The 14,717-nt window shown below is 48.7% G+C and overlaps 1 protein-coding gene and 1 pseudogene across 2 annotated transcripts in view; one reads left to right on the forward strand and one right to left on the reverse strand.

Annotated features, from left to right (window-relative positions):
• COL8A2 (collagen type VIII alpha 2 chain) overlaps positions 1-14,717 on the forward strand; it is a 154,477-nt gene that overhangs the window by 76,475 nt on the left and 63,285 nt on the right. The gene's annotated exons all lie outside the window — the stretch shown is intronic.
• Positions 13,112-13,228, reverse strand: LOC136661727 (5S ribosomal RNA; annotated as a pseudogene).

A 14,717-nucleotide genomic window follows, 5' to 3' on the forward strand; every position in this document is an offset into this window, starting at 1 on the left:
AGAAGCTGGACTAGATGGGCCTATGGCCTGATCCAGTGGGGCTGTTCTTATGATGGTGCTTATACCTGTTGGTGATGCCGTGATAAGCGCAAACTGGAGATATAGCAAACGTTGGGATGACGTGTTCACGGTGTGGTTCCAAAAATATTCTGTCATGGTGACCTCACAAGGTGGTGAGGATGAATTCCCAAACTTTGCCCTCTACGACCCACCTGCTCTGCGGTAGAGGTTACCGTGACCCACCTTCTCTAGTGCCAGCCTCCGCAGGCCTCTCAAAACAAGCGGAAATCACTTTCAAAAATTCAGAAGTGAATTTTCAGCTGCTTCTGGAGGCCTACAGAGGTCCAGTGTGGCCTCCAATTGCATCCAGAGGGCTCCAATTTGGAACCAACAAGGGCAGGTGGGGGGGGGGCCAACCTTGGACCCACCAGACATCAGGCCATGACCCACAGTTTGAGAAACTGTGATATAAGCAAACAGAGCTGCTTGTACTCTGTAAGAATTTTCTCAATAGCAAGTCTTCCGGTGGTCAAGAAGTTTTTGGAAACTGCAACTTTCAGCAAAATGACTTATAATGAAACCAATTTTACTTCAGGCTAGTGATATACATACACAAGAGTTGTGTTCCCACTGTGAAATTGAAAGCCCCATGACGGGTGCTGCCTTAGGGAATAAAAGGGTTTCTGTCTAGAGTGCGGTGGAGATTAAGGGGCGTGTGATCGCTGAAATGTCTCTGTGGGTGCAGGGAGGGGGGAGGTAGGGATCCATTGCGTGAAGGAGGCAGGGAAGGAATAGAACATGTGACCCTGCCCTGAAGAGGTGATGTGAAGGTGTATGATGGGAAGCCTATTTCACAGCCCATGCAATGCGTGCTTTTGGAAGGTTGCTTACCATTGGCACAAGGGCGCAGGGCTTATGGGGCATTCTGCTTCCCACCTCACCTACCCTGGTGGCATCTGGTAAAATAAACATGTGCTGTGAGGTCTTTGTTTGCATCCTGCCCTCCAAGCAGAGCCTCTCAGGACAGCTTGCAAAAATGAATGAAATCAACAAAGAGGATGCAGGAGGCTTGGTGAGCTGGGCCCGGGTTCCGATCTAGCAGGGCTGCTCTTAAGTTCTTCATAATGAAACAAGCTTCATCTGCTGAATTTCTAGTTGTCACACTGCTGGTTTTCAAAGCACAGAAGCTTCCATGGGCCATTTTTTCCCAGCAGTCCCAAAGCATGCTATGGGCCGAGCTGCGCTCGGATCCCTGCTTTTGCGCTGTCCCTCTGCTTAAAACCAGATGTCCCACACTTCCAGGTTTGACCACTGTGCAAGAAAGAGAACTAAGGAGGAAAATGATCCGTTTCTCGCTTGAACTACTGGAAAGTAGGGTCAGTGCGCCTTTCATCGGTGGCAGCTTGGACAGAGGCTGCAGTGGCAGTCTCGGAGTAAAAGACATTAGAACAGACAAACAAAAATATTTCTTTACCCAGTGAGTAATCAGTCTGTGGAACTCCTTGCCACAGGATGTGGTGATGATATCTGGCATAGATGCCTTGAAAAGGGAACGGGACAGATTTCTAGAAGAAAGGTCCATCCCAGGTTGTTGTCAGCAACCTTCAGTCTCGAAAGACTCTGGTATCGCACTCTGAATGGTGGTTCTGGAACAGCGTCTAGTGTGGCTGGAAAGGCCAATTCGGGAGTGACAATCCCTTCCACACTGGGAGCAATCCATCGCATCCCTTCCCACCTTCCATCCCAGGTGACAAGCCATAATGGATATGTCAACCTCCTGGTTTTAATAGTAGCCTGTCTCTGACATGCCAGCTGCAACAGGATGCAGATATCTTGTTGTCTTGTGTGCTCCCTGGTGGGCTACTGTGATACAGGAAACTGGATTAGATGGGCCTTTGGCCTGATCCAGTGGGGCTGTTTTCATGAAGGGATCCGCTACCCCCTCAGACCCCTTGCAATTTGCCGCCTAAGCAGCCTGCCTCAGGCAGCCTCATGGATGGGCCGGCAGTGTCAACAGCTGAGACTGGCCTCAAATTTATCCAGGAAGCTTCATGGCTGAATGGGGGCTTGAACCAGCTCTCGTTGCACCTGGCTTTGGATTCAGTTCCAACTTGCCTATAGTAGCAGTGGTTATCCTGTGCTCAGTGGTTCCCAAAATGTGCATCATGACATGCTCAACATGGGCACCACGGGATGTCCTTGGTGACCTCCTCCTACCGGATTTTCTGTGTGCCACCGTCTTGGGTCATGCGAAATCTCACAAGATTTGGGTGCCGCTATCTTCGATCGTGTGACCCAAGATGACAGTGCCCGGCTGAGCCTGGAAGGCTGTGGGGGAGCTGTGACCCCAGTAATTTTGGGAACCACCACCCTGTACTGTTTTAATTTCTTCTCTGTGACCTGAATAGGAACAAGCAGGCGAGCTACTCAGCTGGATTTCTGTTGCGTTGTATCGGACTGGGGGCTGGGGATAAGAATAGGCCCTCAGTTTGGCTGTACTTGTCCTAAGAGGCGACTAAACACCCACCGGGTAGATGGGACTCGTAAGCCTGGGAAGGCAGCTCATCTGAGAGAAGGAAAACTCTGATCCCAAACCTCCACTGCCTTGTGGCTACATCCAGTTATGGAAGAGGCTTCAGGAGTCAACCTCGAGGCAAAATCCGGAGCCGGAGTCCCTGAGGCCGTTCATGGCTGAACACAGTCACGTTCTGGCAACTCCTGCGACGCCGCTGGAACCAACCGCATTGGCCTCTGCCTTTCCATTGGACCATTCCAGCGACGTGGAGAGGGGGGATTTGCTGCATGGGAAACAGCCTATCCCCCATATCTACTTTACCCAGGCTTCGCGCACTGGAGAGGACACTGTTCCGGAATCACCATTCAGAGCGTGACACCATAGTCTTCCGAGACTGAAGGATGCCAACAACATGTATTGGACTCCTCTGGTGCAAAAGGGAACAGGTTTGCTTTTCAGGCCCTTTTGTTTTCCACTTGGTGCCCAAGTTCCTGCGCGGAGCCAAAAGTAACGCAGCTCCTGATGTTTTTTTCCCCTCCTTTGCCAAGGACTTCTTGGCCTCGTCCCTGGCAGGTAACCTTAGCTTTTTCCACCCTGCTCAGGTTCTCTTTCTTCCTCGGCGGAGAGAAATTCTTCTGCGGCTCCCCTCCTTCTTGTTGCAGAAATGTAGTTTAATGTAAACTTAGCTCTGAGGCAGCTTTTTCTCATTTTTAAACTATTTCATATCAATTGCTGGCCTGACATTTGTTTTCTTTGAATTTTGGTTGGGAAACCGGTCTACATTTCTCAGGATATCTCTTTAGGAATCTTGGCAAAGCCCGGGCTGTATCTTTTGAAAAGACTGCAAATGTAAAACAGGAGGGAGATATTAAAAGAAGCATAAACATGTTTTCTTTCTTTTCCCCTCTTTGCCCTCTGCCACCACCAATCCCCCTCCCCCCAGAAACAGGAGGTGCCTCTTTCACGCACGCTACGCCAGGGAGGTGCTGGTGACAGTACAAAAGTGGGGCAAAATAACTTGGGGGCAGCCGCTCTTTCGGATGCTGAGATCAATGACTGCGTGAAGGAGTAATCAAGTACAGTTTACTTGTGCACAACTTATTTAAAGTTTCCTCTTGTGCAAAGAATCAAGGGAGCATTTGGGAGAGTTAACCTCCCTCTCTGTTCCCAACAGCTGGGCCTAAGCAGCATGTACTTAAGTCTGGAGACGGGTAGGGGGGAGAGAGAAGATTGGAGGGGGTGTGGGGGAGTAGAAAAACTCCCTTCTGGCTTTAGAGATGCCAGGCGTCCTAGTACCACTACAAATTTCATATGGAATTTATTTTCCAAATTACAGTACCTTTTTCCAGAGCCTGAGATGGAGCTCATGAATATATTGATGGTCTTAGAGATGGCAGAGACTGGAAATTGTTGGGGGTGGAGGAGGAGTGATTTAGAATTACAGAATATTGAAAAGTATTGAGCAAACATGTGTGTGGGGGGGGGGATGACTTTGTGTCATGCTCCATATGGAAAACCAGGATGGTGTGGTGGTTCTGGTGTTAGACCTGGAAGATCCAGGTTCAAATTCTCACCCAGCCATGAAGCTTTCTCGGTGACCTTGAGCCGGTCACTCTCTCACAGGGTTGGCGGAAGCTTTTTGGAGGAGGGGCAGTGGTTGGCAACGTTCAGTCTTGAAAGACTATGGTAGAAGCCTACAGCACCCGGTATTCCCAGGCGGTCTCCCATCCAAGTACTAACCAGGCCTGACTCTGCTTAGCTTCCGAGATCAGACAAGATCAGGCATGTGCAGGGTTTGGAAATGTAAATAATAAATAATTCTGGAAATATCTTCTTGGCTGACCTTTCAAAAGGTGAAAGGTCATACAGATGACGATCAAATGAGTTTATTGAGGTTTCCAGGGGCAGCCCAAGAACTACCAGGGATGCTCCAGCCACCCTCCTCCCACTTTTGAGCCCCAAAGGAAAAGGGAAGCCCAGCAGGAGAGTAGAATGCTTGGGCCAGAGCAGCCATTTTCAACCAGTGTGCCATGGAGTTTGGGGGAGTGTCACTTATTAGTAGGGCCATTGGGGGATGTGAGCCTCACACAAGCACCATGGTGTGCATTGTCCATTGTCAAAAGACTGATGGTGTGCCTTGGCAATTTTAGTACCTTGTCAGTGTGCCATGAGACAAAAAAGATTGAAAATCACTGGGCTAGAGTGTCTCTGACGATCTAGCCCAGCCACTCTCTTCTGCGCTTCCTCTTCTGCTCTGCTTCGGTCTTCCTTTTGGGCTCCAGAGAGCAGAAGGAGGTGTAGTGGCGAGGGTGAGTTCAGAGCCACACTTGATGCAATGACTGCTATCAACCTTGTGGGTTTCTTAATGCACAGCACCTCAAGCTCTCATCTCACCACAGCTGTCTAGTGAGTGGGGGGCCACGGCGAGGGGTCCCACAGGAAGGTGGGCCTGAGGGAATGCCCCACATTGGGCCCTGCTGTTCCTGGGGCCAACCCTGGCCTATGGAAACTGTGGACAGCCATGGATAGCCAAGAACAGTCAGCAGGTAGCGTGAGGTAAGTGGCAAACCTGCTCTCAGTGGATAAACGAATCAGTGGGTAGCAATTTCGCTGTTAGCGAGAACTGTCTGTCAATCTGTTGTTCTTTACGGTGCCTTCTCTAGTGCCGAAAAGGAAAATAGTTTGCTCCTATTTAACCCTAACTGGGCAAATCTTTTCTTAGGTGGTGGTGGAAATGTCTGAATAAAAGTTTTCCAGGAGGGGAGGGGAGAGCAATATTCCTGATCAAACCAACAGTGAAACTAGAGATGATCATCAATAAAGGATCGCCTGAATGGGCCTGATCCAGGTGAATTGGTTCTTGCAGCCTTTTCAGAAGTTCATCAGAAAGGTCTTTTATCAGCAGGGACAGAGCTGGGTCACGGGATGTGCTGTGTTGGGCAGCAGCCAGGGAAATTTTGCAGGGGAACAGTGTATTATACGATTCGAAGCACATTGTCAGGGTTGACACTTGGGGATTCTGGTATGAGCCTTGCCTGGCTTGCCTCAATGCAAAGAGGTGCATTGTGTGCGTGCTCCTGGCTCCGAGAGGATGTGGAACGCATCCACTCCTCTGCCTGAGAATCTGTGGCCGTTAGAAAGAGAAGCACTCACGGCTCTGATGTGAAGGTATGCTCCAGAATGCATGGCCCACGTCTGCTAGAGGGGACGGTGGGGTGGACCAGGTCAGGAGAAGGAGAGTGGGTGAAATGGCTCCTTCACACCCTACTCTAGTCTTCCACTACTTACACTGATTTACGCCATCGATTTCTATTCCCATTTCTGGAAGACTTTCATGGACTCTGTTCGGTATCTGCTGGTTGGGAGAAATGGGTGTTGCTCATTATATGTGGCAAGATATTTGTTCACGGTGCTGTCAAGGCGTAAATTCTTATGTATTTCTTCTACTCCCCCACTTAGTGAACCTGAACAATGACTGGTTGCAACCTTGGCCATTTCATCTCTGTTTATTGTAAGTTTTTTGTGTTGATATTGCTGCCCTTTGGTGAATATTGTTTATGCCAATAAAGGTTAAATACTAGATCCACTGATATGGGGGAATGTCTGTACTCATAAAATACTGACCTCGGAGAATCCAGTAGGCTTGTTGAATAAGATTTCCCGTTTTTGAAGGGGCAGGATGTTGATGCAGGAAGCTGGACTAGATGGGCCTATGGCCTGATCCAGTGGGGCTGTTCTTATGTTCTTATCATTCTTTGTCCCTCTGCATGATTAGCAAAACCAGATGCAAATATTCTCAATTTGCCTAATTTATGCACCGTACCAAATTCATTTTTACTTGAGTGCAGAATATTTTTGTAAAACACTGAGAGCCCAGTGCTATGCATGTCTAACCCCTGCTAACTGTTTAAGAGGCACTTTTTCAAGTGGGTGCTCCTCTTTTATTTAGCAGCATTGTCTGTTCTAGTGGCTGTCTGCTGGTATTCTTTTGCATCTTTTTAGATTGTGAGCCCTTTTGGGACAGGGAGCCATTAGATATTTGATTTTCTCTGTAAACCGCTTTGTGAACTTTTTGTTGAAAAGCGGTATATAAATACTGTTGTTGTTGTTGTTGTCTACTCAGAAGTAAGTCCCATTAGAGTCAGTGGGGCTTACTCCCAGGAAAGTGTGGATAGGATTGGGCTCTGAGTGTCTGCGGATCTTCTTTCACTCTGTCACTAGACATTTTATTTTTATTTATTTTTTCACATTTTTATGCTGCCCTGCCTCCAAGGAGCTCAGGCTGGTATACATGGTTCTTCCCCTCCTTTTGTCCTCACAACAACCCTGTGAGGTAGGTGAGACTGAGAGAAAGTGACTGGCCCAAGGCCACGCAAGAAACTTCACGGCTGAGTGGGGATTTGAACCTGGCTTTTCCAGGTCTAAGTCTGACTCCTGAACCAGTACCCCATCCTGGCTCTTGCAAACCATCTCTATCTAAAACCCTTCTGCCATGATGGAAGCCTGATGGTGTCATGGCCTTGGGCTCCTGACAAGAGCACAAGACCCATGAATTGACGCAGTGCTTTGATTTATTTGCATAAGGGGGAAGATGTTTCCAAAGTTAATAACCCATTAAGAGCCCTAGAAATTCCAGCGCTCGTGCTTGGGAGCCTGTGGGCAGAGAGTTCGGAACCGACAGTGAAGCCAAAACCAACTGAACGCATAGCTCTGAAAGCTTGGTGCCATTACCCAAGGCTGGGAGCATGAAGGAACTTTTCCTTCCCATTGTTTTTCTTTCTTTTAAAGGACCACGTTGGAGTGGCTTTCCGGAGACAGCTGGCTCACAGATGCCATTATTGATGACTTTTGTGTTATGGACAAGCACTGTTTTGGAAAGTCTTCCAGACTGTGAAGAGGGGGTGTGGGGGGGAGGGCTTCATGGCTTATGCCCAGATAATAAAACCATTGGATAGTGGTGGATCTATTTCTCCTGGGGAAGGGAAGGGGGGGGCGGTAGAAACTGAAACAACTTTTGCTTAGCAACTACCGAGTACATAAAACTTGCCCTGCGCCGAAATTAAAACCATTCTTCTCTCCTGTTCACCCAGCCTTATCCATGGCTACAAATGAGAGCTATTTCCTCTTAATCTATGACCTGACATGCACCAGACGCATGGCTCTGAATGAACAATGTCAGCATTCTCCTCGATTCTCATATCAAAGTCGTGCTCTTTTTTGGTTTACCTTCTTGCAGTGACGTTATTGGACACTTCCCAGAAGATTTCTGGTGTGTTTGTAAGAGATGGTCTGCCATGAACTCACTAGGTGGTGCTAAGCTTCCTCTCAGCCTCAGTCTCCCCTGCCTGCAGTATGGGGATAATACCTTACAGCAGGGGTGCTCACACTTTTTTGGCTCGAGAGCTACTTTGAAACCCAGCAAGGCCCAGAGATCTACCAGAGTGTTTTTTTTTAAAATGTTCGCGCCATCATAACATATAACATTTATGTGTACAATGTATGTTGGTGTACCTTCAGCCCCACTGAGTATAACAGGACTTACTCCTGAGTAGACATGCCTAGGATTAGGCTGTGAGCCACACTTACCTGGGAGTAAGCCCCATTGAGTACAATGGGCCTTACTCCTGGCGTTTCCTCCCAGAGGCACCTGAAGGGGGGGGTCGGCACTCCGCGATCTACTCATTTTGCCTCGCGATCTACCGGTAGATCGCGATCCACCTATTGAGCACCCCTGCCTTACAGCATCAGTTCCCAAATTTATTGCTACTGTAACACCCATGGGGCCTGGAACTGAGTGGTGGTGACACAAAAATGCTTCACACGGACGTCACTGGCTGTGCCCAGATTCGGAGGTCATCGCAAGCCTCCAAAGAGCGGCATGAGGGTCAGGGAGTGTGGGAGTGCTTTTGGCAGGGTGTGTGTGTGTTGTAGGGCACACTTTGGGAACCGCTGCCTGACAGAGTTGTAAGGACAGCTTCAAGATCATGCATGGGAAGCAATTTGCTTGCCCCAGAAGAACCATGCAAATGGTGATGGGTTGCATTTTCTGGGGGTGCTTCCTCTTGACTGATTCTGCTCCATCTCCCCACTTGGGAATTATTGGAGCCTTACGTTGCATCCAGTGCAGAGAAGCAAGAGGTTTACTTGCCCACCATAGCGGCCAATGATAAGAAGCTGATGGGAAGAGCTGTGGTGGGACCCACCTCTGTGAGTGGGTCTTCTTGCACACCCGTAGTTTCTGGTGCACCATTTAGAAATTACTGCTTTATATTTTGTTCCCAGGGGACATTTGGGGTTTCTGCCCAGGGGCAGTGTGGGGCAGTGTGCCAAATGTTGTGTGGTCCCCCCTTACCTGGAGATGTGCCAACCTCTGCTCCTCTTCCTCCTTGGAGCAAAAGAGGGGGACAGAGCTGGAGAGGAAGTGGATAGGAGCGTGGTGGGCTAGAGCAGGGGTGCCCAAACCCCGGCCCTGGGGCCACTTGCGGCCCTCGAGGCCTCTCAATGCGGCCCTCAGGGAGCCCCCAGTCTCCAATGAGCCTCTGGCCCTCCAGAGATTTGTTGGAGCCCACACTGGCCTGATTCAACTGCTCTCAGTATGAAGGCGACTGCTTGACCTCTCGGGTGAGCTGTGGGATGAGGGCTCCCTCCACTGCTTGCTGTTTCACGTCTGTGATGCAGTAGCAGCAGCAAAGGAAAGGCCGGCCTTGCTTTGTGCAAGGCCTTTTATAGACCTTGAGCTATTGCAAGACCTTCATTCATTCATATAAGTTCATCTTTAATATAGTCACTTATGTAAACGTATGTAAAATTATTCAAATTTTAAATGTAAATTAATTCTTTCTCCCCCCCCCTGACACGGTGTCAGAGAGATGATGTGGCCCTCCTGCCGAAAACTTTGGACACCCCTGCTCTAGAGCAAGGCTATCCCCTCTTTTCCACTTCCTTTTTCAGTCAGGGTAGTGGGAAGAGAGGGAGGATCAGTAAAAAAGTGAGCAGGTTATAACAGAAGTGGGTGCCCACCCGCCAGCGTGCTTCCTGAGGCGACCATCTCAGCCGGCCCCAAGGAAAGGCCAGCCCTGTTCCTGTTTGGGAAGTGGAATGCTTTCCCCACCCACCCGTTTATTTAGTTTGAAGACGTTAAATATTTTAAGAGCCGAAGGGGTGGTTCCACTGAGAAGCTTAACCTGAACAAGACCCATTGAAAGCAATAATAATAATAATCATGGAACTGGTGAAATGATAACAGCCTCCGATTCTGCCAAAAATTCTGCCGATATTTTCTTTGGAAACTGAATATTGTATTTTTTCATCTCTTTAGCATCAAATATGCCCACACATGTAATACTTTGAACTTCTTTTCTTCTGAGAGAGAACCAGACTGTTTTTTGTTTTTTTTAAATTCTTATTATTATGGTCTCTTATATAGTCCCATATTTTAAATAAAGCTGGGAGGGAGATTCGTGCAAGTTTCTATATGTTGGAGGTCTGTGAAACATAATTTCCTCTCTGACTCTCCTGCCTTCCAAAATTGTTCCCTATCTAGAGGGGTGAAAAATCCTCCCCTTTCCGTGGTCTATTTGAGCAGCCTCTCCGTATGGTGTTTGGCCCAGCTTGACTTGGAGTTCATTTCTCAGCCATTCAGCAGAAAATTGAGTGTTGGTTTGCTTGTAGAAACTATTAGGAGCCTCTCCCTTGAGGCAGCAGAATGATGCTGAAGTATGTAGATAATGCTGTGACATTTTGTCGTTCTGACCGCTGGCTGTCGACACTGTCTGGTGAAACGCGACACCCTGAAGACAAAACTCACTGAGTTTATTTTTATGGTCTTGGTGAAAAACTAAAAAATGGTTGAACTGTTCATTTTCTATCCCTTTCCCTGGAGATGCTTAATTTTTTTTTTCCCATTGTCTTCCATTTTTCATTCTGTCCATTTCTACTTCCTGTAGTAACTGGTTGTAGAGAAGATTGCCTAGCAATGAAGTGTTTGTGGGTTGCAGGCACACAGAACAATAGTTGCTGGTGTCTGAAATCGGGGCTGGCCCATCCATGAGGCCAACTGAAGTTGTTCCCTTTGGGGGCTCCCATCTCTGTCTTGCCTCCACTATCCTTCCTTTTCCTTCCACTCCCTAGACTGGAAGAGGAGGAGGAGGACGGAGAAGAAGAGGAAGCGTGGACAGGAGGAGAGTGCTGAACTGGAACATTGGAGAGTGAAAAGAACCGGTGGCATAGCTGGAGGGGGGTGGAACACCCAGGCTGGCAGGGATCCTCAGTGAGGCGGGCAAGCGGCCCCTCCCTTCGGAGCCATTCCCGGTGGGGGGAGCAAAATGTACGGCTCCGTTTTGCTCCCCCCGCTGGGAGCAAATACCTCCCCGCCGAGAGCAAGCAATACCTTGTCAAGTACTGAGAACAAAACGACTAATATTATAATGCCGTTGTACAAATCGATGGTAAGGCCACACCTGGAGTATTGCGTCCAGTTCTGGTCGCCGCATCTCAAAAAGGATATAGTGGAAATGGAAAAGGTGCAGAAGAGAGCAACTAAGATGATTGCTGGGCTGGGGCACCTTCCTTATGAGGAAAGGCTGTGGTGTTTGGGCCTCTTCAGCCTAGAAAGGAGATGCCTGAGGGGGGACATGATTGAGACATATAAAATTATGATGGACAGAGTGGATAGGGAGATGCTCTTTACACTTTCACATAACACCAGAACCAGGGGACATCCACTAAAACTGAGTGTTGGGAGAGTTAGAACAGACAAAAGAAAATATTTCTTTACTCAGCGTGTGGTTGGTCTGTGGAACTCCTTGCCACAGGATGTGGTGATGGCATCTGGCCTGGATGCCTTTAAAAGGGGATTGGACAAGTTTCTGGAGGAAAAATCCATTACGGGTTACAAGCCATGATGTGCATGTGCAACCTCCTGATTTTAGAAAGGGGCTATGTCAGATGCCAGGGAGGGCACCAGGATGAGGTCTCTTGTTATCTGGTGTGCTCCCTGGGGCATTTGGTGGGCCGCTGTGAGATACAGGAAGCTGGACTAGATGGGCCTGTGGCCTGATCCAGTGGGGCTGTTCTTATGTTCTTAAACTACAATTCCCAGGAGGCCTTGCAGGTCTCTTGTTATCTGGTGTGCTCCCTGGGGCATTTGGTGGGCCGCTGTGAGATACAGGAAACCGAACTAGATGGGCCTATGGCCTGATCCAGTGGGGCTGTTCTGACGTTCTTAGCTATCAGCTTGTTGGTTTCAGAGCCCACCACTACTTGGGGTCTCAGACCCATAGTCTGAGAACAGCTGCACTAACCCTTATCGAACAGTTGATGGAGGTGAATCAGAGCCACCCAAAGTCAGCAAGGGGGAAGGGGGGGCAGAAAGGGCGGAATACTCCCAGCACAAAAGTGTATGCTTGGCCCAAGGAGTCCATGAGCTGGTTTGCTTTGTCACAGAGAAGCAAGCAAGTCAGCAAGATGGAACCGAGTCCCTCTGTATCTGCAATAAGCCTCCAAGATGCAGCCAATGCAGCACAGAGGCATGGATGTAACCTCCACCACGCATGAATCACGGGTACACCTAGAGCACCCCCATAACTCCAACTCAGCTAACCTTTGGAGTATTTGTCTAGGTGGCTTGTAGCCAGGGAAAACCTTGTTTGCAGAAATCTCTAAGGCCTTGTTCTTAGGAGCCCACGTGGCCAGGATCCAGCCGCCCTCAGCGTTTTGGTTCTATTTTGTCCTTGCGTTTGTGGCTTCTCCGTTTTCAGTCTGCGAATTGCAGACATTCTCACCGCATGTCCCAAGCATAATGTTTGCAGGAATGTTTCCTCGACACCCACTCCGAAAACATCGTCCTTGGCCCAGGAACACAGACGGTGCATCCTAATAAGAGCCGAGGATAAGCACAATTCTATTTATTTATGAAAGATACTGTATCAAAGGGGAGCGGGAAACGCACCTGGGAGAGAAGGAAAGGGGCCAAACCACAACTGCCCAGCCATTCCTCGGTGGAAACTGGGTAGATCTTGTTGTTGCTTCAAGTTACAGATCTGGAACCGGCTTGGAAAAACAACTTCCAGCGGGTGAGTCTTGCGTTGTCACCTGCAGCTGCTAACAATATGGGTGTGTTCTCATGTCCCGTTTCTGCAGCTAACCTTCTGTCGTTTTGGCTCCACCAAATCAGATTTTTTAACCCCAGATTTGCTTCGGCAGGCCGGCCCATTAGTGAGGCCAATTGAGGTTGTTGCTTCAGACAGCAGATTGGCAGAGGGTGCTCCCCTCTGCCCACCCACTCTCCCCTCTCCCACTTCCTCTACCACACTGGAAGCATGCAGGAAAGCAGAGTAAGGAACTAGAGCATCAGAGATTGTCTTCTCCTCCCCCTTCCACTTTTGCTCCATCCCCCTCTTTTTCAGTCTGTGGTAGGAGCAGAGGTTGGCACACCATCTCAAGTGCCAGGAGTTGGTCCTGTTGTTTTTGGACCAGCATTTACTGACAGAGAAATAAAACATGTATCCTAGCATGGCAAAAAAAAAAAAAAAAAACCTAGGACTTTCTCCCCCTAAAATAGGTTTGCAACCTTCAGTCTCGAAAGACTATGGTAGAAGCCTACAGCACCCGGTATTCCCAGGCGGTCTCCCATCCAAGTACTAACCAGGCCTGACCCTGCTTAGCTTCTGAGATCAGATGAGGTCAGGCATGTGCAGGGTAACAGTTGCTGCCCCTAAAAACAGATTTCGATTTGCAAGAACACAAATTGCAACAAGGTTTTCTGCCAACGGCCTTTCTGCATAGATCCATTCAGTGATACACACTGCCCTACCATTGCACTTCCAACTTATTTTAAAGGGACCATGATAGGGTCAGGGAAGTGGCTGGCTGCCTTCCATGAAGTGGATGAAGAGCACTCAATTGGAGGGGGAACAGGTCACCTTTTGCCACCTTACCTTGCCCTAACACAGGGGTGCTCAAACCCCGGCCCTGGGGCCACATGCGGCCCTCAAGGCCTCTCAATGTGGCCCTCATGGAGCCCCCAGTCTCCAATGAGTCTCTGGCCCTCCAGAGATTTGTTGCAGCCCGCACTGGCCCGACACAACTGCTCTCAGTGTGAAGGCAACTGTTTGACCTCTTTTCGTGAGCTGTGGGATGAGGGCTTCCTCCACTTCTTGCTGTTTCACATCTGTGATGCAGTAGTGGTGGCAAAGGAAAGGCCAGCCTTGCTTTGTGCAAGACCTTTTATAGGCCTTGAGCTATTGCAAGACCTTCATTCATTCATATAAGTTCATCTTTAATATATTCATTTATGTAAACTTATGTAAATTTATTCAAATTTTAAATGTAAATTAATTCTTTTTTCCCCAGCCCCCAACACAGTGTCAGAGAGATGATGTGGCCCTCCTACCAAAAACTTTGGACACCCCTGCCCTAACAGCAAGCTCCCATTCTGGAGGCATCAGCTGACCATTCAGAAAGCTTTAACGTTCTTTTGACAAAAGGTCCCTGATCATGTATAGCTTTTTAAGGCAGACCTCAGTTTCAGTGTTTTAAAGAAATGTCGTAAACTGCTTGAGAATCTGCATTTAAAGGCAGGATATTTCTGTTATCCAACAGCGAAATTCTGCAAATGAACTTGTGGAAGCCATGGGGGGAACTGAAGACAGTTTTGACCCTCTGTCGCACCCCTGGACACGCACACGGTTGTCTCCTAAGGCAGCGCTGTCACTTTCTTTCTTGATCCCCCACATGCGGAAAAATGCTGCCGCTTATTAAAATGGCCATTTAATTTTTCAAATAAGTACCCTGGTGCGTGTGTTGATTAAGACCAGGATCTGTTGATCTGTGTCCTTACAGCATGCCTTTCGGATCCAAACCCCATGGTCTGAGACACAGAGCCGGCCAAGGAGATGTACGGAATTGTTGTGGTTAGCAAATAGACCTGGCTGTCGGCAGACTACGCTGCACACTGCCATAAATAGCTGACTTTGCAGGAGATGGTACTGCAGGAGTTTGCAAGCCGGGGGCTCGGCCCCTGTTGGGGAAAGCTGAAAGCCTGGGCCCTGGAGTGCACATGTTGCAGTTGTCAACAACTGCACTTTGCGGTTCCAGAGCACTGTGGGTCATCAGTGCTGGCAATCTTATTTCTTTGTGAGTTGGGCAGAAAGCAGTCCTAAGTCCTACTGAATTCAAAGGGGCACACTGAGTTCCAAGTAAT

Source organism: Tiliqua scincoides, chromosome 10 (assembly GCF_035046505.1).
Source record: "Tiliqua scincoides isolate rTilSci1 chromosome 10, rTilSci1.hap2, whole genome shotgun sequence".
NCBI classification, from domain to species: domain Eukaryota; kingdom Metazoa; phylum Chordata; class Lepidosauria; order Squamata; family Scincidae; genus Tiliqua; species Tiliqua scincoides.